The sequence below is a fragment of the Triticum urartu genome, chromosome 3A (genome assembly GCF_056163025.1).
Source record: "Triticum urartu cultivar PI428250 chromosome 3A, HENAU_Tu73, whole genome shotgun sequence".
Taxonomy (NCBI): domain Eukaryota; kingdom Viridiplantae; phylum Streptophyta; class Magnoliopsida; order Poales; family Poaceae; genus Triticum; species Triticum urartu.
Window position 1 is genome coordinate 65,100,756 of NC_141875.1, and position 24,952 is coordinate 65,125,707.

At 44.7% G+C, this 24,952-nt stretch overlaps 1 pseudogene across 1 annotated transcript; it reads right to left on the minus strand.

Annotated features, from left to right (window-relative positions):
• Positions 1-535: 535 nt before the first annotated feature.
• On the minus strand, positions 536-24,555 carry LOC125542889 (uncharacterized; annotated as a pseudogene). Its single transcript, XR_015618199.1, has 5 exons — positions 24,092-24,555; positions 23,752-23,977; positions 3,171-4,031; positions 2,296-3,082; positions 536-2,201 (listed from the first exon to the last, which is right to left on the minus strand). The product of XR_015618199.1 is annotated as an uncharacterized LOC125542889 (transcript).
• Positions 24,556-24,952: the final 397 nt, after the last annotated feature.

Sequence of the window (24,952 nt, forward strand, 5' to 3'; positions counted from 1 at the left end):
CTTATGCACCACAGGCATGATAACTTATGTAGCACATGTGGTAACTTTTTACCAGAAAAAAAGTCATCGGAATGTATCAACATGGGATCTAGTTTCGTAGATCTCGTCGCTACGAATCTTCTATATGAAAACAGTTTTCAATCGAAGCGACGGTTTGAGCTACAAAACATTTTGAATTCTATCTTTAGATGAAATCTTTGGTGACATCAGTTTTTTTGTTTTTTCTGCATGCAACTATGTCCAACACAAAGAGTCCACATGTGCGTGCACGCGAGGGAAGTTTGCATGCAATGTGCATAAGTGATTAGGGGAGAGGAGATATCGTCCGGATCTGCCGCTAACGACCAGAGCACAGTCCTTTCTTTTTATGTTTTTTATACTGTAATGAGAGTTTTTTTTTAACACAGTACAAACATGATCACTCATATATACGCACATACACTATGCACACATGCACACCTTATTTTTTAAAAAAGAGAATATATTAATATCGCGAAGATACCGAAAGTGATCTTCTGTGCCCAAGCACAGGCGCTCTTGGTATCCTACCCGCCCACAATCCTCGTGATCCCCAATCCATCCGGTATAAGCCCAGGTATTATTCCCGTATATCACCAGGTGAACAGTTATGAGGGCCCATGCCTCTTGTAACGGGCTTGATACGCCGTCAGCTAAGTGGGCTTTGGCTCAGACGTGCACCAGCGAACTAGGCCGGTATAGCGCGGATCCTGAGCCGACGCCGTCTGATAACCATTTATTGCGGACCAGCGCCCACCACCAGTCTACCCGTCTTCTTCCTCGCGATATACATCCATCCCCTATCTTCTCCGCTTGCAGTTCCTCGTTTGCACGCGCCGTCCGCTGAAGGCAAGTCATCAGCACAACCAATTTGGTAGTAAAACCAGGTTATGGATTCTTAGCAACCTACGTCTCCCGCAGTCTTACCTGCCCAACCACTGCAGACACTCCTTGATGAACTAGCAGCTAGTTCTCCTCCGTCAGGCTGGTTGAGTGAACTTTTCAGATGCATCAGATACCTGCACCTATTCTACAGATTTAAGCAAGAAGTTCCTTCCAACGCTTGTTAAACCGAGATTAGATCCATAAGAGACTAACCTCTGCGGATACTCCATCCAGCTTCTGAGATGGATCTGATTTTGCAATCCAGCAAGAACAGTGTGTTTCTAATGGTCAGACTCCCATTTCAAAAAAAATGGTCAGACTCTGAGAGAGGACTCTGCCTGTGCACCATGCTATAGAATTATAGGCACCACCATCGTGCTAAGAAATTCAGTATGCACCACCATATTGCTTACAAATTCAGAAAATCAGAACTTTAATTATAAAATTTTCAAATTCTGGACATCAACAAATTGCCCAAAAATTCAGAAATGTAGACACTACTGTAGTGCTTCAAAATTCAGTGTGCTTCACCTCAGTACATTTTTATTATATTTTCCAATTATGGACTCCAACTTATTGCCCAAAAATTCAGAAATGTAGACACTACCGTAGTGCTTCAAAATTTAGTATGCTTCACCTTAGTAAATTTTTATTATGTTTTCCAATTATGAACTCCAACCAAAAATTCAGAAGCATATACACCACCATAGTGCTCAGAAATGGTGGTGCCTATAATTCTATAGCATGGAACTACAGTTGCACACATTAAGCTCTACAGAATTATTGTCTTAAGTACATAGTCTGCTGCACCTCCTCACAAGCCAATCATCCGTAAATCACCTAATTTCTGGCAGTTGTTCCGTCTATGACCTTCAATCCCACAATTCTTGCACCTTGCTGGTTTACAAACAGGCTTCAGGGCATCTCCCCGGTCCAGGCATGTAGTCCTCTTGTGCCCCTGCTGCCGACATATGCTGCAGAACATTGTCCGCTTGCTGAGTCCCTCGTACGGTGCCTTCTCCCGGCTGGTTGTTGGGCGCCCCATTTCTTTCCATTTCTTCGGCGCCAATAAACTAGTGTGTCTGTTCCCGGTCTCATTTCCAGAAGTAGCATCATCATTCACTGCCTCGATGCCTGCACCCCCACTCACAGCAGCTGCTGTTGGTGTTTGTATTTTTGTGTGCATGATCTCTCTGGTATTGAGTAAGATGGGCTGGCAGCACATCACACGCATCCCTCGTCCATCGCTTCACAATGTGTTTCGGTGGTGTCTCTGTAATACGAATGAAATCCATCACCTGCACAGTTCAATTTGGTTAGTTAGTTTACCACATACTTCACATAATATATATGTATCTGGCAACGCATGCTTGATTTGTGTACTAACAATACCTTCAAAACATGGCTACAAAGGAGTCCCATGTGTGCAAATTGCCCACACTCGCAATCGAATTCCTCACCTCCTTCAAGAACATTTACCCCTACACCACTTTTCTCTCCTTGCAGCCTCTGTATGAATCGCAAGATACAGTTTCCCTTTCTCAAGCTCCTCAACTTGGTATGCACCGCACTCATAGAGTATATGTCCAAACTGCTCGAACATAGCACGTGTCTATATCTTACCAGCATGTCTTTCAATAGCTAAGTTTGCTTTGTATAGTGTTCTACCCTGAAACGTAGAGGTCAGCACTACAAAACTAGTGGCAATTACCAAACGTTGACTTACTATTCGTGTCCGCTTCTCCTCGTAGTTCTCCTCAGCTTCCCTGTCAAACTGTAGCCTCATGTATTTTTTGACAAACATATGCATCAGACAACCAGGTGGGACATAGCTCTTCAGCATGTGGTTTGCACTTTCACTGCATTGGGTGTTTGTCATCTTAGCACAGAAAACACCTTTGAAATATGGCTTCGCCCACTTGTGTCTTATTTCATACAGTTGAGTCATGTAGTCATGCGTCTTTAAATTACATTTCTCAACCAGTATCTTCCATGCTTCCTCGAATTCATCGATCACAAGCATGTGATTTACTACCTTGTGGAACTGTGCCCTGAACTCGCTCTTCTTGGTGTACAATGAACCGAGTGATTCCTTCGCCTTTTTCAGCACGTGCCACTTACACCTGTGCTGTTTGAGGCATCACATTTTTTATGGCGACCTCCATCGCACGGTTTTGATCTGCACAACACCAAATATGATATTAGCCAAAACAACATCATTTTTACATAGTTGTCACACAGGCATTTTCTAAAATATGGGTTCTGACTTGTTAGAATTGTCTTTGGTGCACTTCCAGCCATCATCCTAACGCATTATGTGGAAACCCACTCAAAAGTCTCCACTTTTTCATCACGGACCAAAACCCCAGCCAAGATGATGCTCTAGAAATGATTATTCACTCCTACAAACAGACCAAACGGCATGTTGTACAGATTTGTTCTGTATGTTGTATCAAAGGTAAAAACGTCTCCAAAGAAGGTGTACTGCAATCTAATGCTCCCATTTGCCCACATCAGAGTTGTTATCCGACCATCCTTGTCTTCCTGCACACGATAAGTGAAGTGTGGGTCCCTTGAACCCAGACCTGCAAAAACCTCCATAGTTTTCCTCACATCATTCTCTGCTTGCTCTCTGCTGATTTTTTCACACAAAATTTTCAGAGCTCTTTTCGTGAATGGCACCTTTTCCATTGAACCAAAAAAGATTCCTATTATGCTATGCACTTTGGCTAGATTGACATTGTTCTGACGCAGCTGCTCCACCAAATCTCCATTGTATGTATCAATGTGCTTGTGGGAAGGCCAGTGTATTGTCTGCCCATATGTTGGAGACAGTGAATGGTTGTGATGTTCTCGATGCTCAGCTATGTACCAATCATTGTCCTTCGATCGAAGCAGTCTTATTAATGCAGGGTACACACATCTGCATGATCTAGTGTGTTTCCACCCCTGCTTTACCCTGCAAATAAAAATCATAGGCCTCCTCGAGCTTGTCGAAGCTTGTACCCAGTTCTGGCACGATTACAATGTTGCATGGTTTGTCACCGAACTCCCGTATTGCCTTCTCAAGGGCGCTGGGTCAGCCAGGGCAAGGCACCCTTCCTGGAGTAGCAGCTCCAATTCTAACTCTGTATTTCAATAAATCAATATGTTACGCCATATCCATTCTAGTGTCATGAACAAGATCCCTATGAATACATTAAGATGTAATCTAGTTCCTCATTTTCACCAGCCACAATCTATAGGATTTTGTACCGAAGTACAAATGCTTCTCACAAGCATACCAACTGAATTATGGTTTTATCCATTATTGTGCATGTTAGTTATCCACTACCCTAGTCACATACCCTCGTGTTTAATTATGTCCAACCTAATGTCTTACAAATTCAATTATTTCTTGACTTTCATATTCCCCAATATGTGTAAATTAAATTTCTTTGCATGACTTTTCTGAAGGAAATATGCCCTAAAGGCACTAATAAAGTTATTATTTATTTCCTTATATCATGATAAATGTTTATTATTCATGCTAGAATTGTATTAACCGGAAACATAATACATGTGTGAATACATAGACAAACAAAGTGTCACTAGTATGTCTCTACTTGACTAGCTCGTTAATCAAAGATGGTTATGTTTCCTAACCATGAACAATGAGTTGTTATTTGATTAACGGGATCACATCATTAAGTGAATGATCTGATTGACAAGACCCATTCCATTAGCTTAGCACCCGATCGTTTAGTATGTTGCTATTGCTTTCTTCATGACTTATACATGTTCCTATGACTATGAGATTATGCAACTCCCGTTTGCCGGAGGAACACTTTGTGTGCTACCAAACGTCACAACGTAACTGGGTGATTATAAAGGAGCTCTACAGGTGTCTCCAAAGGTACAAGTTGGGTTGGCGTATTTCGAGATTAGGATTTGTCACTCCGATTGTCGGAGAGGTATCTCTGGGCCCTCTCGGTAATGCACATCACTTAAGCCTTGCAAGCATTGCAACTAATGAGTTAGTTGCGGGATGATGTATTACAGAACGAGTAAAGAGACTTGCCGGTAACGAGATTGAACTAGGTATTGGAATACCGACGATCGAATCTCGGACAAGTAACATACCGATGACAAAGGGAACAACGTATGTTGTTATGCGGTCTGACCGATAAAGATCTTCATAGAATATGTAGGAGCCAATATGAGCATCTAGGTTCCGCTATTGGTTATTGACCGGAGACATGTCTCGGTCATGTCTACATTGTTCTCGAACCCGTAGGGTCCGCACGCTTAAGGTTACGATGACAGTTATATTATGAGTTTATGCATTTTGATGTACCGAAGTTTGTTCGGAGTCCCGGATGTGATCACGGACATGACGAGGAGTCTCGAAATGGTCGAGACATAAAGATTGATATATTGGAAGCCTATGTTTGGATATCGGAAGTGTTCCGAGTGAAATCGGGATTTTACCGGAGTACCAGGAGGTCACCGGAACCCCCCGGAAGATATATGGGCCATAGTGGGCCTTAGTGGAAAAGAGAAGAGGCAGCCCAACATGGGCCGCGCGCCCCTCCCCTCCCTTGGTCCGAATAGGACAAGGAGAGGGGGCCGGCCCCTCTCTCTCCTTTCCCCCCTCCGCGAATCCTATTCCAACTAGGATTGGGGGGGAATCCTACTCCCAGAGGGAGTAGGACTCTCCTGGCGCGCCTCTCCATGGCCGGCCGCGCCCCCCTCCCTTAGTCCTTTATATACGGAGGCAGGGGCACCCCAGAAACACACAAGTTGATCCACGTGATCATATTCTTAGCCGTGTGCGGTGCCCCCTTCCACCATAATCCTCGATAATATTGTAGCGGAGTTTAGGCGAAGCCCTGCTGCAGTAGTACATCAAGATCGTCACCACGCCGTCGTGCTGACGGAACTCTTCCCCGACACTTTGCTGGATCGGAGTCCGGGGATCGTCATCGAGCTGAACGTGTGCTAAAACTCGGAGGTGCCGTAGTTTCGGTGCTTGATCGGTCGGGCCGTGAAGACGTACGACTACATCAACCAAACGCTTCCGTTGTCGATCTACTAGGTATGTAGATCACACTCTCCCCCCTCGTTGCTATGCATCACCATGATCTTGCGTGTGCGTAGGAATTTTTTTGAAATTACTACGTTCCCCAACAGTGGCATCCGAGCCTAGGTTTTTATGTTGATGTTATATGCACGAGTAGAACACAAGTGAGTTGTGGGCGATATAAGTCATACTGCTTACCAGCATATCATACTTTGGTTCGGCGGTATTGTTGGACGAAGCGGCCCGGACCGACATTACGCGTACGCTTACGCGAGACCGGTTCTCCCGACGTGCTTTGCACATAGGTGGCTTGCGGGTGACAGTTTCTCCAACTTTAGTTGAATCGAGTGTGGCTACGCCCGGTCCTTGCGAAGGTTAAAACAGCACCAACTTGATAAACTATTGTTGTGGTTTTGATGCGTAGGTAAGATTAGTTCTTGCTTAAGCCCGTAGCAGCCACGTAAAACTTGCAACAACAAAGTAGAGGACGTCTAACTTGTTTTTGCAGGGCATGTTGTGATGTGATATGTGTTGGAAATATGCCCTAGAGGCAATAATAAAATGATTATTCTTATATTTCCTTGTTCGTGATAATCGTTTATTATCCATGCTAGAATTGTATTGATAGGAAACTCAAATACATGTGTGGATACATAGACAACACCATGTCCCTAGTAAGCCTCTAGTTGACTAGCTCGTTGATCAATAGATGGTTACGGTTTCCTGACCATGGACATTGGATGTCGTTGATAACGGGATCACATAGGAGAATGATGTGATGGACAAGACCCAATCCTAAGCCTAGCACAAGATCGTGTAGTTCGTATGCTAAAGCTTTTCTAATGTCAAGTATCATTTCCTTAGACCATGAGATTGTGCAACTCCCGGATACCGTAGGAGTGCTTTGGGTGTGCCAAACGTCACAACGTAACTGGGTGGCTATAAAGGTACACTACGGGTATTTCCGAAAGTGTCTGTTGGGTTGGCACGAATCAAGACTGGGATTTGTCACTCCGTGTAAACGGAGAGGTATCTCTGGGCCCACTCGGTAGGACATCATCATAATGTGCACAATGTGATCAAGGAGTTGATCACGTGATGATGTGTTACGAAACGAGTAAAGAGACTTGCCGGTAACGAGATTGAACAAGGTATCGGGATACCGACGATCGAATCTCGGGCAAGTATCGTACCGATAGACAAAGGGAATTGTATACGGGATTGATTAAGTCCTTGACATCGTGGTTCATTCGATGAGATCATCGTGGAACATGTGGGAGCCAACATGGGTATCCAGATCCCGCTGTTGGTTATTGACCGGAGAGTCATCTCGATCATGTCTGCATGTCTCCCGAACCCGTAGGGTCTACACACTTAAGGTTTGGTGACGCTAGGGTTATAGAGATATTAGTATGCGGTAACCCGAAAGTTGTTCGGAGTCCCGGATGAGATCCCGGACGTCACGAGGAGTTCCGGAATGGTCCGGAGGTAAGGAATTATATATAGGAAGTGCTGTTTCGGCCATCGGGACAAGTTTCGGGGTCACCGGTATTGTACCGGGACCACCGGAAGGGTCCCGGGGGTCCACCGGGTGGGGCCACCTGCCCCGGGGGGCCACATGGGATGTAGGGGGTGCGCCTTGGCCTATATGGGCCAAGGGCACCAGCCCCTAGAGGCCCATGCGCCAAAGGGACAAGAGGAGGGGAGAGTCCTAAAGGGGGAAGGCACCTCCGAGGTGCCTTGGGGAGGATGGACTCCTCCCCCCCTTGGCCGCACCCTTCCTTGGAGGAAGGGGCAAGGCTGCGCCCTCCCCCTCTCCCTTGGCCCTATATATAGTGGGGGGAAGGGAGGGCAACCAAACCTAAGCCCTGGCGCCTCCCTCTCCCTCCCATGACACATCTCCCTCCTCCCGCAGCGCTTGGCGAAGCCCTGTTGGAATCCCGCTACTTCCACCACCACGCCGTCGTGCTGTTGGATCTCCATCAACCTCTCCTTCCCCCTTGCTAGATCAAGAAGGAGGAGACGTCGCTGCTCCGTACGTGTGTTGAACGCGGAGGTGCCATCCGTTCGGCGCTAGGATCATCGGTGATTTGGATCACGACGAGTACGACTCCATCAACCCCGTTCTCTTGAACGCTTCCGCGCGCGATCTACAAGGGTATGTAGATCCACTCCTCCTTGTTGCTAGATGACTCCATAGATTGATCTTGGTGACACGTAGGAAAATTTTGAATTTCTGCTACGTTACCCAACAGTGGCATCATGAGCTAGGTCTATGCGTAGTTTCTATGCACGAGTAGAACACAAAGTAGTTGTGGTCATTGATTTTGTTCAATATGCTTACCGTTACTAGTCCAATCTTGATTCGGCGGCATCGTGGGATGAAGCGGCCCGGACCGACCTTACACGTACTCTTACGTGAGACCGGTTCCACCGACTGACATGCACTAGTTGCATAAGGTGGCTGGCGGGTGTCTGTCTCTCCCACTTTAGTCGGATCGGATTCGATGAAAAGGGTCCTTATGAAGGGTAAATAGCAATTGGCATATCACGTTGTGGTTTTTGCGTAGGTAAGAAACGTTCTTGCTAGAAACCCATAGCAGCCACGTAAAACATGCAAACAACAATTAGAGGACGTCTAACTTGTTTTTGCAGGGAATGCCTTGTGATGTGATATGGCCAAAAGGATGTGATGAATGATATATGTGATGTATGAGATTGATCATGTTCTTGTAATAGGAATCACGACTTGCATGTCGATGAGTATGACAATCGGCAGGAGTCATAGGAGTTGTCTTAATTTATTTATGACCTGTGTGTCAACATAAACGTCATGTAATTACTTTACTTTATTGCTAACCGTTAGCTATAGTAGTAGAAGTAATAGTTGACGAGACAACTTCATGAATACACGATGATAGAGATCATGATGATGGAGATCATGGTGTCATGCCGGTGACAAGATGATCATGGAGCCCCAAGATGGAGATCAAAGGAGCTATATGATATTGGCCATATCATGTCACTATTATTTGATTGCATGTGATGTTTATCATGTTTATACATCTTATTTTCTTAGAACGACGGTAGTAAATAAGATGATCCCTCATTAAAATTTTAAGAAAGTGTTCCCCCTAACTGTGCACCGTTGCGAAAGTTCGTCGTTTCGAAGCACCACGTGATGATCGGGTGTGATAGATTCTAACGTTCACATACAACGGGTGTAAGACAGATTTACACAGGCAAAACACTTAGGTTGACTTGACGAGCCTAGCATGTACAGACATGGCCTCGGAACACAAGAGACCGAAAGGTCGAGCATGAGTCGTATGGTAGATACGATCAACATGAAGATGTTCACCGATGTTGACTAGTCCGTCTCACGTGATGATCGGACACGACCTAGTTGACTCGGATCATGTAATCACTTAGATGACTAGAGGGATGTCTATCTGAGTGGGAGTTCATAAGATGAACTTAATTATCCTGAACATAGTCAAAAGGTCTTCGCAAATTATGTCGTAGCTCACGCTTCAGTTCTACTGTTTAGATATGTTCCTAGAGAAAATTTAGTTGAAAGTTGATAGTAGCAATTATGCGGACTAGGTCCGTAGACTGAGGATTGTCCTCATTGCTTCATAGAAGGCTTATGTCCTTAATGCACCGCTCAGTGTGCTGAACCTCGAATGTTGTCTGTGGATGTTGCGAACATCTGACATACACATTTTGATAACTACGTGATAGTTCAGTTAAACGACTTAGAGTTGAGGCACCGAAGACGTTTTGAAACATCACGAAACATATGAGATGTTTCGAGGGCTGAAATTGGGATTTCAGACTCGTGCCCACGTCAAGAGGTATAAGACCTCCGGCGATTTTCTTAGCCTGCAAACTAAGGGAGAAAAGCTCAATTGTTGAACTTGTGCTCAGATTGTCTGAGTACAACAAATCGCTTGAATCGAGTGGGAGTTGATCTTCCAGATGAAATAGTGATGGTTCTCCGAAGTCATTACCACCAAGCTGCTAGAGCTTCGTGATGAACTATAATATATCAGGGACATATATGATGATCCTTGAGATATTCGCTATGTTTGACACCACAAAAGTAGAAATCAAGAAGGAGCATCAATTGTTGATGGTTGGTGAAACCACTAGTTTCAAGAAGGGCAAGGGCAAGAAGGGATACTTCATGAAACGGCAATTCAGCTGCTGCTCTAGTGAAGAAACCCAAGGTTGAACCCAAACCCGAGACTAAGTGCTTCTGTAATAAGGGGAACAGCCACTGGAGCAGAATTACCCTAGATACTTGGTAGATGAGAAGGCTGGCAAGGTCGATAGAAGTATATTGGATATACATTGTGTTGATGTGTACTTTACTAGTACTCCTAGTAGCACCAGGGTATTAGATACCGATTCGGTTGCTAAGTGTTAGTAACTCGAAATAAAAGCTACGGAATAAACGGAGACTAGCTAAAGGTGAGCTGACGATATGTGTTGGAAGTGTTTCCAATGTTGATATGATCAAGCATCGCACGCTCCCTCTACCATCGAGATTGGTGTTTGCGTTGAGCATAGACATGATTGGATTATGTCTATCGCAATATGGTTATTCATTTAAAGAGAATAATGGTTACTCTGTTTATTTGAATAATACCTTCAATGGTCTTACACCTGAAATGAATGGTTTATTGAATCTCGATCATAGTGATACACATGTTCATGCCAAAAGATATAGGATAGTAATGATAGTACCACCTACTTGTGGCACTGCCACGTAAGTCATATCGGTGTAAAACGCATGAAGAAGCTCCATGTTGATGGATCTTTGGGCTCACTCGTTTTTGAAAAGTTTGAGACATGCGAGCCATGTCTATTGGTGTATATGCATGAAGAAACTCCATGCAAATGGACCGTTTGGACTCACTTGATTTTGAATCACTTGAGACATGCAAATCATACCACATGGGCAAGATGACTGAAAGCCTCGTTTTCAGTAAAATGGAACTAGAAAGCAACTTGTTGGAAGTAATACATTTTGATGTGTGCAGTCCAATGAGTGCTGAGGCGTGTAGTGGATATCGTTATGTTCTTACTTCACAGGTGATTTGAGTAGATGTTGAGTACATTTACTTGATGAATCACGAGTCTGAATTATTGAAAGGTTCAAGTAATTTCAGGGTGAAGTTGAAAGATCGTCGTGACAAGAGGATAAAATATCTATGATATGATCATAGAGATGAATATCTGAATTACGAGTTTGGCACAGAATTAAGACATTGTGGAAATTGTTTCACAACTAATACAGCCTGGAACACCATAGTGTGATGGTGTGTCCGAACATCATAACTGCACCCTATTGGATATGATGCATACCATGATGTCTCTTATCGAATTACCACGATATTTTATGGGTTAGGCATTAAAGACAACTACATTCACTTTAAATAGGGCACCACGTAATTCCGATGAGATGACACCATATGAACTATGGTTTAGAGAAACCTAAGCTGTCATTTCTTAGAAGTTTGGGGCTGCGACACTTATGTGAAAAAGTTTCAGGCTGATAAGCTCGAACCCAAAGCGGATAAATGCATCTTCATAGGACACCCAAAACAGTTGGGTATAGCTCCTGTCTCAGATTCGAAAGCAATAAGGGATTGTTTCTAGAATCGGGTCCTTTCTCGAGGAAAAGTTTCTCTCGAAAGAATTGAGTGGGAGGATGGTGGAGACTTGATGAGGTTATTGAACCGTCTCTTCAACTAGTGTGTGGCAGGGCACAGGAAGTTGTTCCTGTGGCACCTACAACAATTAAAGTGGAAGCTTATGATAGTGAATATGAAACTTCAGATCAAGTCACTACCAAACCTCGTGGGATGACAAGGATGCGTACTACTTCAGAGTGGTACGTGATCCTGTCTTGGAAGTCATGTTGCTAGACAACAATGAACCTACGAGCCATGGAGAAGCGATGGTGGGCCCGGATTCCGATAAATGGCTCGAGGCCATAAAATCCGAGATAGGATCCATGTATGAAAACAAAGTGTAGACTTTGGAAGAACTACTTGATGGTCGTAAGGCTGTTGAGTACAGATGGATTTTAAAAGGAAGACGGACAATGATGGTAAATGTCACCATTAAGAAAGCTCGACTTGTCGTTAAGATGTTTCCCGACAAGTTCAAGGAGTTGACTACGATGAGACTTTCTCACTCGTAGCGATGCTAAGAGTCTGTTGGAATTATATTAGCGATTACTGCATTATTTATGAAATCTTGCAGATAGGATGTCAAAACATTGTTTCCTCGACGTTTTTTTTTGAGGAAAGGTTGTATGTGATACAAACCGGAAGGTTTTGTCAAATCCTGAAAGATGCTAATAAGTATGCAAAGCTCCAGCAATCCTTCTGGGGACTGGAGTAAGCATCTCGGAGTTGGAATGTATGCTTTGATGATGATCAAAGATTTTGGGTTTATACAAAGTTTATGAGAAACTTGTATTTCCAAAGAAGTGAGTGGGAGCACTATAGAATTTCTGATGAGTATATGTTGTTGACATATTATGGATCAGAAATGACGTAGAATTTCTGGAAAGCATATAGGGTTATTTGGAAAGTGTTTTTCAATGGAAAGCCTGGATTAAGCTACTTGAACATTGAGCATCAAGATCTATAAGGATAGATCAAAACGCTTAATAGTACTTTCAAATGAGCACATACCTTGACATGATCTTGAAGGTGTTCAAGATGGATCAGTCAAAGAAGGAGTTCTTGCCTGAGTTGTAAGGTATGAAGTTAAGACTTAAAGCTCGACCACGGCAGAATAGAGAGAAAGGACGAAGGTCGTCCCCTATGCTTAAGACGTAGGCTCTACAGTATGCTATGCTGTGTATCGCACCTGAAGTGTGCCTTGCCATGAGTCAGTCAAGGGGTACAAGAGTGATCCAAGAATGGATCACAGGACAGCGGTCAAAGTTATCCTTAGTAACTAGTGGACTAAGGAATTTTCTCGATTATGGAGGTGGTAAAAGAGTTCGTCGTAAAGGGTTACGTCGATGCAAGCTTAACACCTATCCGGATAGCTCTGAGTAGAGATACCGGATACATATAATGGAGCAACAATTTAGAATAGCTCCAAGTAGAACAGTTATTTGGAATAGCTCCAAATAGAACGTGGTAGCTGCATCTAGGAGATGACATAGAGATTTGTAAAGCACACACGGATCTGAAAGGTTCAGACCCGTTGACTAAAACCTCTCTCACAAGCAACATGATCAAACCCAGAACTCATTGAGTGCTAATCACATAGTGATGTGAACTAGATTATTGACTCTAGTAAACTCTTTGGATGTTGGTTACATGGCGATGTGACCTGTGAGTGTTAATCACATGGTGATGTGAACTAGATTATTGACTCTAGTGCAAGTGGGAGACTGTTGGAAATATGCCCTAGAGGCAATAATAAAATGATTATTCTTATATTTCCTTGTTCATGATAATCGTTTATTATCCATGCTAGAATTGTATTGATAGGAAACTCAAATACATGTGTGGATACATAGACAACACCATGTCCCTATTAAGCCTCTAGTTGACTAGCTCGTTGATCAATAGATGGTTACAGTTTCCTGACCATGGACATTGGATGTCGTTGATAACGGGATCACATCATTAGGAGAATGATGTGATGGACAAGACCCAATCCTAAGCCTAGCACAAGATCGTGTAGTTCGTATGCTAAAGCTTTTCTAATGTCAAGTATCATTTCCTTAGACCATGAGATTGTGCAACTCTCGGATACCGTAGGAGTGCTTTGGGTGTGCCAAACGTCACAACGTAACTGGGTGGCTATAAAGGTACACTACGGGTATCTCCGAAAGTGTCTGTTGGGTTGGCACGAATCAAGACTGGGATTTGTCACTCCGTGTAAACGGAGAGGTATCTCTGGGCCCACTCGGTAGGACATCATCATAATGTGCACAATGTGATCAAGGAGTTGATCACGGGATGATGTGTTATGAAACGAGTAAAGAGACTTGCCGGTAACGAGATTGAACAAGGTATCGGGATACCGACGATCGAATCTCGGGCAAGTATCATACCGATAGACAAAGGGAATTGTATACGGGATTGATTAAGTCTTTGACATCGTGGTTCATCCGATGAGATCATCGTGGAACATGTGGGAGCTAACATGGGTATCCAGATCCCGCTGTTGGTTATTGACCGGAGAGTCATCTCGGTCATGTCTGCATGTCTCCCGAACCCGTAGGGTCTACACACTTAAGGTTTGGTGACGCTAGGGTTATAGAGATATTAGTATGCGGTAACCCGAAAGTTGTTCGGAGTCCCGGATGAGATCCCGGACGTCACGAGGAGTTCCGGAATGGTCCGGAGGTAAGGAATTATATATAGGAAGTGCTGTTTCGGCCATCGGGACAAGTTTCGGGGTCACCGGTATTGTATCGGGACCACCGGAAGGGTCCCGGGGGTCCACCGGGTGGGGCCACCTGCCCCGGGGGGGGCACATGGGCTGTAGGGGGTGCGCCTTGACCTATATGGGCCAAGGGCACCAGCCCCTAGAGGCCCATGCGCCAAAGGGACAAGAGGAGGGGAGAGTCCTAAAGGGGGAAGGCACCTCCGAGGTGCCTTGGGGAGAATGGACTCCTCCCCCCTTGGCCGCACCCTTCCTTGGAGGAAGGGGCAAGGCTGCGCCCTCCCCCTCTCCCTTGGCCCTATATATAGTGGGGGGAAGGGAGGGCAACCAAACCTAAGCCCTGGCGCCTCCCTCTCCCTCCCATGACACATCTCCCTCCTCCCGCAGCGCTTGGCGAAGCCCTGTTGGAATCCCGCTACTTCCACCACCACGCCGTCGTGCTGTTGGATCTCCATCAACCTCTCCTTCCCCCTTGCTGGATCAAGAAGGAGGAGACGTCGCTGCTCCGTACGTGTGTTGAACGCGGAGGTGCCGTCCGTTCGGCGCTAGGATCATCGGTGATTTGGATCGCGACGAGTACGACTCCATCAACCCCGTTCTCTTGAACGCTTCCGCGCGCGATCTACAAGGGTATGTAGATCCACTCCTCCTTGTTGCTAGATGACTCCATAGATTGATCTTGGTGACACGTAGGAAAATTTTGAATTTCTGCTACGTTACCCAACAATATGGTCAAGACATGACGCTGATTTTTGTTGTATGAGATGATCATGTTTTGTAACCGAGTTATCGGCAACTGGCAGGAGCCATATGGTTGTCGCTTTATTGTATGCAATGCAATCACGATGTAATGCTTTACTTTATCACTAAGCGGTAGCGATAGTCGTGGAAGCACAAGCTTGGCGAGACGACAACGATGCTACGATGGAGATCATGGTGTCACGCCGGTGACGATGGTGATCACGACGGTGCTTCGGAGATGGAGATCATAAGCACAAGTTGATGATGGCCATATCATATCACTTATATTGATTGCATGTGATGTTTATCTTTTATGCATCTTATCTTGCTTTGATTGACGGTAGCATTATAAGATGATCTCTCACTAAATTATCAAGAAGTGTTCTCCCTGAGTATGCACCGTTGCGAAAGTTCTTCGTGCTGAGACACCACGTGATGATCGGGTGTGATAGGCTCTACGTTCAAATACAACGGGTGCAAAACAGTTGCACACGCGGAATACTCAGGTTATACTTGACGAGCCAAGCATATACAGATATGGCCTCGGAACACGGAGACCGAAAGGTCGAGCGTGAATCATATAGTAGATATGATCAACATAATGATGTTCACCAATGAAACTACTCCATATCACGTGATGATCGGACATGGTTTAGTTGATTTGGATCACGTAATCACTTAGAGGATTAGAGGGATGTCTATCTAAGTGGGAGTTCTTTAAGTAAATTAACTGAACTTAAATTTATCATGAAACTTAGTACCTGATAAGTATCTTGCTTGTTTATGCTTGTTTGTAGATAGATGGCTCGTGCTGTTGTTCCGTTGAATTTTAATGCGTTCCTTGAGAAAGTAAAGTTGAAAGATGATGGTAGAAATTACACGGACTAGGTCTGTAACTTGAGGATTATCCTCATTGCTGCACAGAAGAATTACGTCCTGGAAGCACCGCTGGGTGCCAGGCCTGCTGCAGGAGCAACGCCGGATGTTATGAACGTCTGGCAGAGCAAAGCTGATGACTACTCGATAGTTCAATGTGCCATGCTTTACGGCTTAGAATCGGGACTTCAACGACGTTTTGAATGTCATGGAGCATATGAGATGTTCCAGGAGTTGAAGTTAATATTTCAAGCAAATGCCCGGATTGAGATATATGAAGTCTCCAATAAGTTCTATAGCTGCAAGATGGAGGAGAACAGTTCTGTCAGTGAGCATATACTCAAAATGTCTGGGTATAATAATCACTTGATTCAATTGGGAGTTAATCTTCCAGATGATTGCGTCATTGACAGAATTCTCCAATCACTGCCACCAAGCTACAAGAGCTTCGTGATGAACTATAATATGCAAGGGATGAATAAGACTATTCCTGAGCTCTTCGCAATGCTGAAAGCTGCGGAGGTAGAAATCAAGAAGGAGCATCAAGTGTTGATGGTCAACAAGACCACTAGTTTCAAGAAAAAGGGCAAAGGGAAGAAGAAGGGGAACTTCAAAAAGAACAGCAAGCAAGTTGCTACTCAAGAGAAGAAACCCAAACCTGGACCTAAGCCTGAAACTGAGTGCTTCTATTGCAAGCAGACAGGTCACTGGAAGTGGAACTGCCCCAAGTATTTGGCGGATAAGAAGGATGGCAAGGTGAACAAAGGTATATGTGATATACATGTTATTGATGTGTACCTTACTAATGCTCGCAGTAGCACCTGGGTATTTGATACTGGTTCTGTTGCTAATATTTGCAACTCGAAACAGGGACTACGGATTAAGCGAAGATTGGCTAAGGACGAGGTGACGATGCGCGTGGGAAACGGTTCCAAAGTCGATGTGATCGCAGTCGGCACGCTACCTCTACATCTACCTTCGGGATTAATATTAGACCTAAATAATTGTTTGGTGCCAGCGTTAAGCATGAACATTATATCTGGATCTTGTTTGATGCGAGACGGTTATTCATTTAAATCAGAGAATAATGGTTGTTCTATTTATATGAGTAATATCTTTTATGGTCATGCACCCTTGAAGAGTGGTCTATTCTTGTTGAATCTCGATAGTAGTAACACACATATTCATAATGTTGAAGCCAAAAGATGCAGAGTTGATAATGATAGTGCAACATATTTGTGGCACTGCCGTTTAGGTCATATCGGTGTAAAGTGCATGAAGAAACTCCATACTGATGGACTTTTGGAACCACTTGATTATGAATCACTTGGTACTTGCGAACCGTGCCTCATGGGCAAGATGACCAAAACACCGTTCTCCGGTACTATGGAGAGAGCAACAGATTTGTTGGAAATCATACATACAGATGTATGTGGCCCAATGAATATTGAGGCTCGTGGCAGATATCGTTATTTTCTCACCTTCACAGATGACTTAAGCAGATATGGGTATATCTACTTAATGAAACATAAGTCTGAAACATTTGAAAAGTTCAAAGAATTTCAGAGTGAAGTTGAAAATCATCGTAACAAGAAAATAAAGTTTCTGCGATCTGATCGTGGAGGGGAATATTTGAGTTACGAGTTTGGTGTACATTTGAAAAATTGTGGAATAGTTTCGCAACTCACGCCACCCGGAACACCACAGCGTAATGGTGTGTCCGAACATCATAATCGTACTTTACTAGATATGGTGCGATCTATGATGTCTCTTACTGATTTACCGCTATCGTTTTGGGGATACGCTCTAGAGACGGCCGCATTCACGTTAAATAGGGCACCATCAAAATCCGTTGAGACGACGCCTTATGAACTATGGTTTGGCAAGAAACCAAAGTTGTCGTTTCTGAAAGTTTGGGGCTGCGATGCTTATGTGAAAAAGCTTCAACCTGATAAGCTCGAACCCAAATCAGAGAAATGTGTCTTCATAGGATATCCAAAGGAGACTATTGGATACACTTTCTATCACAGATCCGAAGGCAAGACTTTTGTTGTGAAGTTCGGAAACTTTCTAGAGAAGGAGTTTCTCTCGAAAGAAGTGAGTGGGAGGAAAGTAGAACTTGACAAGGTAACTGTACCTGCTCCCTTATTGGAAAGTAGTACATCACTGAAAACTGTTTCTGTGACACCTACACCAGTTAGTGAGGAAGCTAATGATGATGATCATGAAACTTCAGAACAAGATACTACTGAACCTCGTAGATCAACCAGAGTAAGATCCGCGCCGGAGTGGTACGGTAATCCCGTTCTGGAAGTCATGCTACTAGATCATGATGAACCTACGAACTATGAAGAAGCAATGGTGAGCCCAGATTCCGCAAAGTGGCTTGAAGCCATGAAATCTGAGATGGGATCCATGTATGAGAACAAAGTATGGACTTTGGTTGACTTGCCCGATGATCGGCGAGCAATTGAGAATAAATGGATCTTCAAGAAGAAGACTGACGCTGACGGTAATATTACTGCCTACAAAGCTCGACTTGTCGCAAAAGGTTTTCGGCAAGTTCATGGGATTGACTACGATGAGACCTTCTCACCCGTAGCGATGCTTAAGTCTGTCCGAATCATGTTAGCAGTTGCCGCATTTTATGATTATGAAATTTGGCAGATGGATGTCAAAACTGCATTCCTGAATGGATTTCTGGAAGAAGAGTTGTATATGATGCAACCAGAAGGTTTTGTCGATCCAAAGGGAGCTAACAAAGTGTGCAAGCTCCAGCGATCCATTTATGGACTGGTGCAAGCCTCTCGGAGTTGGAATAAACGTTTTGATAGTGTGATCAAAGCATTTGGTTTTATACAGACTTTTGGAGAAGTCTGTATTTACAAGAAAGTGAGTGGGAGCTCTGTAGCATTTCTGATATTATATGTGGATGGCATATTACTAATTGGAAATGATGTAGAATTTCTGGATAGCATAAAGGGATACTTGAATAAGAGTTTTTCAATGAAAGACCTCGATGAAGCTGCTTACATATTAGGCATTAAGATCTATAGAGATAGATCAAGACGCTTAATTGGACTTTCACAAACCACGTACCTTGACAAAGTTTTGAAGAAGTTCAAGATGGATCAAGCAAAGAAAGGGTTCTTGCCTGTGTTACAAGGTGTGAAGTTGAGTAAGACTCAATGCCCGACCACTGCAGAAGATAGAGAGAATATGAAAGATGTTCCCTATGCTTCAGCCATAGGTTCTATCATGTATGCAATGCTGTGTACCAGACCTGATGTGTGCCTTGCTATAAGTCTAGCAGGGAGGTACCAAAGTAATCCAGGAGTGGATCACTGGACAGCGGTCAAGAACATCCTGAAATACCTGAAAAGTACTAAGGATATGTTTCTCATATATGGAGGCGACAAAGAGCTCATCGTAAAAGTTTACGTTGATGCAAGCTTTGACACTGATCCAGATGATTCTAAATCGCAAACCGGATACGTGTTTACATTAAACGGTGGAGCTGTCAGTTGGTGCAGTTCTAAACAAAGCGTTGTAGCGGGATCTACATGTGAAGCGGAGTACATAGCTGCTTCGGAAGCAGCAAATGAAGGAGTCTGGATGAAGGAGTTCATATCCGATCTAGGTGTCATACCTAGTGCATCGGGTCCAATGAAAATCTTTTGTGACAATACTGGTACAATTGCCTTAGCAAAGGAATCCAGATTTCACAAGAGAACCAAGCACATCAAGAGACGCTTCAATTCCATCCGGGATCTAGTCCAGGTGGGAGACATAGAGATTTGCAAGATACATACGGATCTGAATGTTGCAGACCCGTTGACTAAGCCTCTTCCACGAGCAAAACATGATCAGCACCAAGGCTCCATGGATGTTAGAATCATTACCGTGTAATCTAGATTGTTGACTCTAGTGCAAGTGGGAGACTGAAGGAAATATGCCCTAGAGGCAATAATGAAGTTATTATTTATTTCCTTATATCATGATAAATGTTTATTATGTTGGGTTTCGTAGTAATTTCAAAAAATTTCCTACGCACACGCAAGATCATGTGATACATAGCAACGAGGGGGGGAGTGTGATATACATACCTAGTAGATCGACAACGGAAGCGTTTAGTTGATGTAGTCGTACGTCTTCACGATCCGACCGATCAAGCACCGAAACTACGGCACCTCCGAGTTCTAGCACACGTTCAGCTCGATGACGATCCCCGGACTCCGATCCAGCAAAGTGTCGGGGAAGAGTTCCGTCAGCACGACGGCGTGGTGACGATCTTGATGTACTACAGCAGCAGGGCTTCGCTTAAACTCCGCTACAATATTATCGAGGACTATGGTGGCTGGGGCGCCGCACACGGCTAAGGAAAAGATCACGTGGATCAACTTGTGTGTTTCTGGGGTGCCCTTGCCTCCGTATATAAAGGACTAGAGGGGGGAGGCTGGCCGGCCAAGGAGGGCGCGCCAGGAGAGTCCTACTCCCAGGGGAGTATGATCCCCCCCCCCCAATCCTAGTTGGAATAGGATTCGCGGAGGGGGGAAAAGAGAGAGAGGGGCCGGCCCCCTCTCCTTGTCCTATTCGGACCAAGGGAGGGGAGGGGCGCGCGGCCCATGTAGGGCTGCCTCTTCTCTTTTCCACTAAGGCCCATCATGGCCCATTTAGCCCCCGGGGGGTTCCGGTAACCTCCCGGTACTCCGGTAAAATCCCGATTTCACCCGGAACACTTCCGGTATCCAAACATAGGCTTCCAATATATAAATCTTTATGTCTCGACCATTTCGAGACTCCTCGTCATGTCCGTGATCACAGCCGGGACTCCGAACAAACTTCGGTACATCAAAATGTATAAACTCATAATATAACTGTCATCGTAACCTTAAGCGTGCGGACCCTACGGGTTCGAGAACAATGTAGACATGACCGAGACACGTCTCCGGTCAATAACCAATAGCGGGACCTGGATGCCCATATTGGCTCCTACATACTCTACGAAGATCTTTATCGGTCAGACCGCATAACAACATACGTCGTTCCCTTTGTCATCGGTATGTTACTTGCCCGAGATTCGATCGTCGGTATTCCAATACCTAGTTCAATCTCGTTGCCGGCAAGTCTCTTTACTCATTCTGTAATACATCATCCCGCAACTAACTCATTTAGTTGCAATGCTTGCAAGGCTTAAGTGATGTGCATTACCGAGAGGGCCCAGAGATACCTCTCCGACAATCGGAGTGACAAAACCTAATCTCGAAATACGCCAACCCAACATGCACCTTTGGAGACACCTGTAATACTCCTTTATAATCACCCAGTTACGTTGTGACGTTTGGTAGTACCCAAAGTGTTCCTCCGGTAAACGGGAGTTGCATAATCTCATAGTTATAGGAACATGTATAAGTCATGAAGAAAGCAATAGCAACATACTAAACGATCGGGTGCTAAGCTAATAGAATGGGTCATGTCAATCAGATCATTCTCTCAATGATGTGATCTCGTTAATCAAATAACAACTCATTGTTCATGGTTAGGAAACATAACCATCTTTGATTAACGAGCTAGTCAAGTAGAGGCATACTAGTGACACTTTGTTTGTCTATGTATTCACACATGTATTATGTTTCCGGTTAATACAATTCTAGCATGAATAATAAACATTTATCATGATTATAAGGAAATAAATAATAACTTTATTATTGCCTCTAGGGCATATTTCCTTCATATTATTCATGCTAGAATTGTATTAACCGGAAACATAATACATGTATGAATACATAGACAAACAAAGTGTCACTAGTATGCCTCTACTTGACTAGCTCGTTAAACAAAGATGGTTATGTTTCCTAACCATGAACAATGAGTTATTATTTGATTAACGGGATCACATCATTGAGAGAATGATCTGATTGACATGACCCATTCCATTAGCTTAGCACCCAATCGTTTAGTATGTTGCTATTGCTTTCTTCATGACTTATACATGTTCCTATAACTATGAGATTATGCAACTCCCGTTTACCGGAGGAACACTTTGGGTACTACCAAACGTCACAACGTAACTGGGTGATTATAAAGGAGTATTACAGGTGTCTCCAAAGGTGCATGTTGGGTTGGCGTATTTCGAGATTAGGTTTTGTCACTCCGATTGTCGGAGAGGTATCTCTGGGCCCTCTCGGTAATGCACATCACTTAAGCCTTGCAAGCATTGCAACTAAATGAGTTAGTTGCGGGATGATGTATTACAGAACGAGTAAAGAGACTTGCCGGCAACGAGATTGAACTAGGTATTGGAATACCGACGACCGAATCTCGGACAAGTAACATACCGATGACAAAGGGAACAACGTATGTTGTTATGCGGTCTGACCGATAAAGATCTTCGTAGAATATGTAGGAGCCAATATGAGCATCCAGGTTCCGCTATTGGTTATTGACCGGAGACATGTCTCGGTCATGTCTACATTGTTCTCGAACCCGTAGGGTCCGCACGCTTAAGGTTACGATGATAGTTATATTATGAGTTTATGCATTTTGATGTACCGAAGTTTGTTCGAAGTCCCGGATGTGATCACGGACATGACGAGGAGTCTCAAAATGGTCGATACATAAAGATTGATATATTGGAAGCCTATGTTTGGATATCGGAAGTGTTCCGAGTGAAATCGGGATTTTACCGGAGTACCGGGAGGTCACCGGAACCCCCCGGGAGATATATGGGCCATAGTGGGTCTTAGTGGAAAAGAGAAGAGGCAGCCCAACATGGGCCGCGCGCCCCTCCCCTCCCTTGGTCCGAATAGGACAAGGAGAGGGGGCCGGCCCCTCTCTCTCCTTTCCCCCCTCCGCGAATCCTATTCCAACTAGGATTGGGGGGGAATCCTACTCCCAGAGGGAGTAGGACTCTCCTGGCGCGCCTCTCCATGGCCGGCCGCACCCCCCTCCCTTAGTCCTTTATATACGGAGGCAGGGGCACCCTAGAAACACACAAGTTGATCCACGTGATCATATTCTTAGCCGTGTGCGGTGCCCCCTTCCACCATAATCCTCGATAATATTGTAGCGGAGTTTAGGCGAAGCCCTGCTGCAGTAGTACATCAAGATCGTCACCACGCCGTCATGCTGACGGAACTCTTCCCCGACACTTTGCTGGATCGGAGTCCGGGGATCGTCATCGAGCTGAACGTGTGCTAAAACTCGGAGGTGTCGTAGTTTCGGTGCTTGATCGGTCGGGCCGTGAAGACGTACGACTACATCAACCAAACGCTTCCGTTGTCGATCTACTAGGTATGTAGATCACACTCTCCTCCTTCGTTGCTATGCATCACCATGATCTTGCGTGTGCGTAGAATTTTTTTTAAAATTACTATGTTCCTCAACATTTTTACCCTATTTTCACCATATTGACCAAGCTCGATTTTTAGTACACTATGCATCTCGGTGTCCCATGATTTCAAGATTTTAGCTCAATTTCGCTATCTAATCGACTGAACTGCTTTCTCTTAATCATGCATTGATGGCTTGATGCTACTACGTAAATCACTTGCCACGAATAAAGCACACAATCGTTGCAAAGAAATTTGTACACAATCATTCCAATGTTCTGAAATTATGTGTCTACAGGTTACTGCATAACTGACCAGCCTACGCGCACGTCAGCTGATGGGATTCAAAGTACAACTAAAATCGGGACAAACAATCTGCAATGTATACACCATTAACCAGTATATTACCTGCGAGTCCAGCCGGAGTTTTTGGATCATCTGCCCAATTGATTGCTCAAATGCTTGTGGTTCCTTATCCTGCTCGGATGCAACTGCTCCATGAGCTACACAGATCTCGCCGTCAACGTGACCTGTGCCCATTGGCCGTAGCTCCTCGGCTCCTGCCGCCACCGCGGGGTAGTGCAGCGGCTCCATTGGTAGCTCGTTGTCGTTGACCTCTTCCATCACCGCGGCGCTGCGACCAAACAAATTCTTTGAATTTGGTTCAGAGACAGAGATCCAATGCAGAAACCACAAGCAGAAAGGGGGAAGGGAGGATGGGGTTGGGAGAGCGGGGGATTTGTGTTACCTCCTAATAGTTTGCATCAGGAACTCCAGCCCGACAGTCGCCGCCCTGTTTTCCCTGCACCGCCGACCTCCGCGGGGCGTCAATGGCGATCCAACAAAACGTGGAGAGAGGTGGGAGACAGCACCGCCCTGGCCTGCTTCCTCATTTACTACGGTCCACAGCTCGGCTTGCCGGAGTGCTCAGTTCCTGAGCTACGGATCAGGAGTACAACAGCGTCCCGAGCCACGGCTCCGGGAATCTGCCGTCACGGCGCCAGCTGCGGCCTCCGTCACCGGCGCGGCGTACGGCGAACCTCCATACCGTATCCCTTGCTATCCTGAATTAAAAAAGATCGATCAGCTGGCTCACTTATTCCACGCTACGCATCCCCAAGCACTGTCGAACCGTGGGGATAAAGGGCTCACCTGTGCTCACGAGCAGAACAACCGCGTCCGCGAAGATACCAGTTACACCCAGTCTCTGCACCTACAAGATATCAAAAAACAAAAAAAATGTACACAACCAATAACAAAACTAAAAAAGAGGAAAAGTAAAAAACAAAGACCTAATCGTAGTGATGAAACACTCGCAACAACAACACTCTAACCACTACCAAAGACAACACCTCGACTATAAAAAAGTTTTTCAAAAAATACGCCTCCAAAAAGGAAACAATGCACAAGCATTGTCATTGCGTGATCAAAGATCTTGAGTTTTCACTCTGCAAGAGAGTTCGAGATCCCAAAAACAATGCCTTCGCAAGACCATTGTCAGGTCCAACCAATGAAGGCCAAACCTTGGGCTTTCACCCTCGAGATTGTGGCTTTGTACTCGAGAAGCACCCCAAAAAATGTTGTCTACCTATCTTGTCGCCCCCTCCTA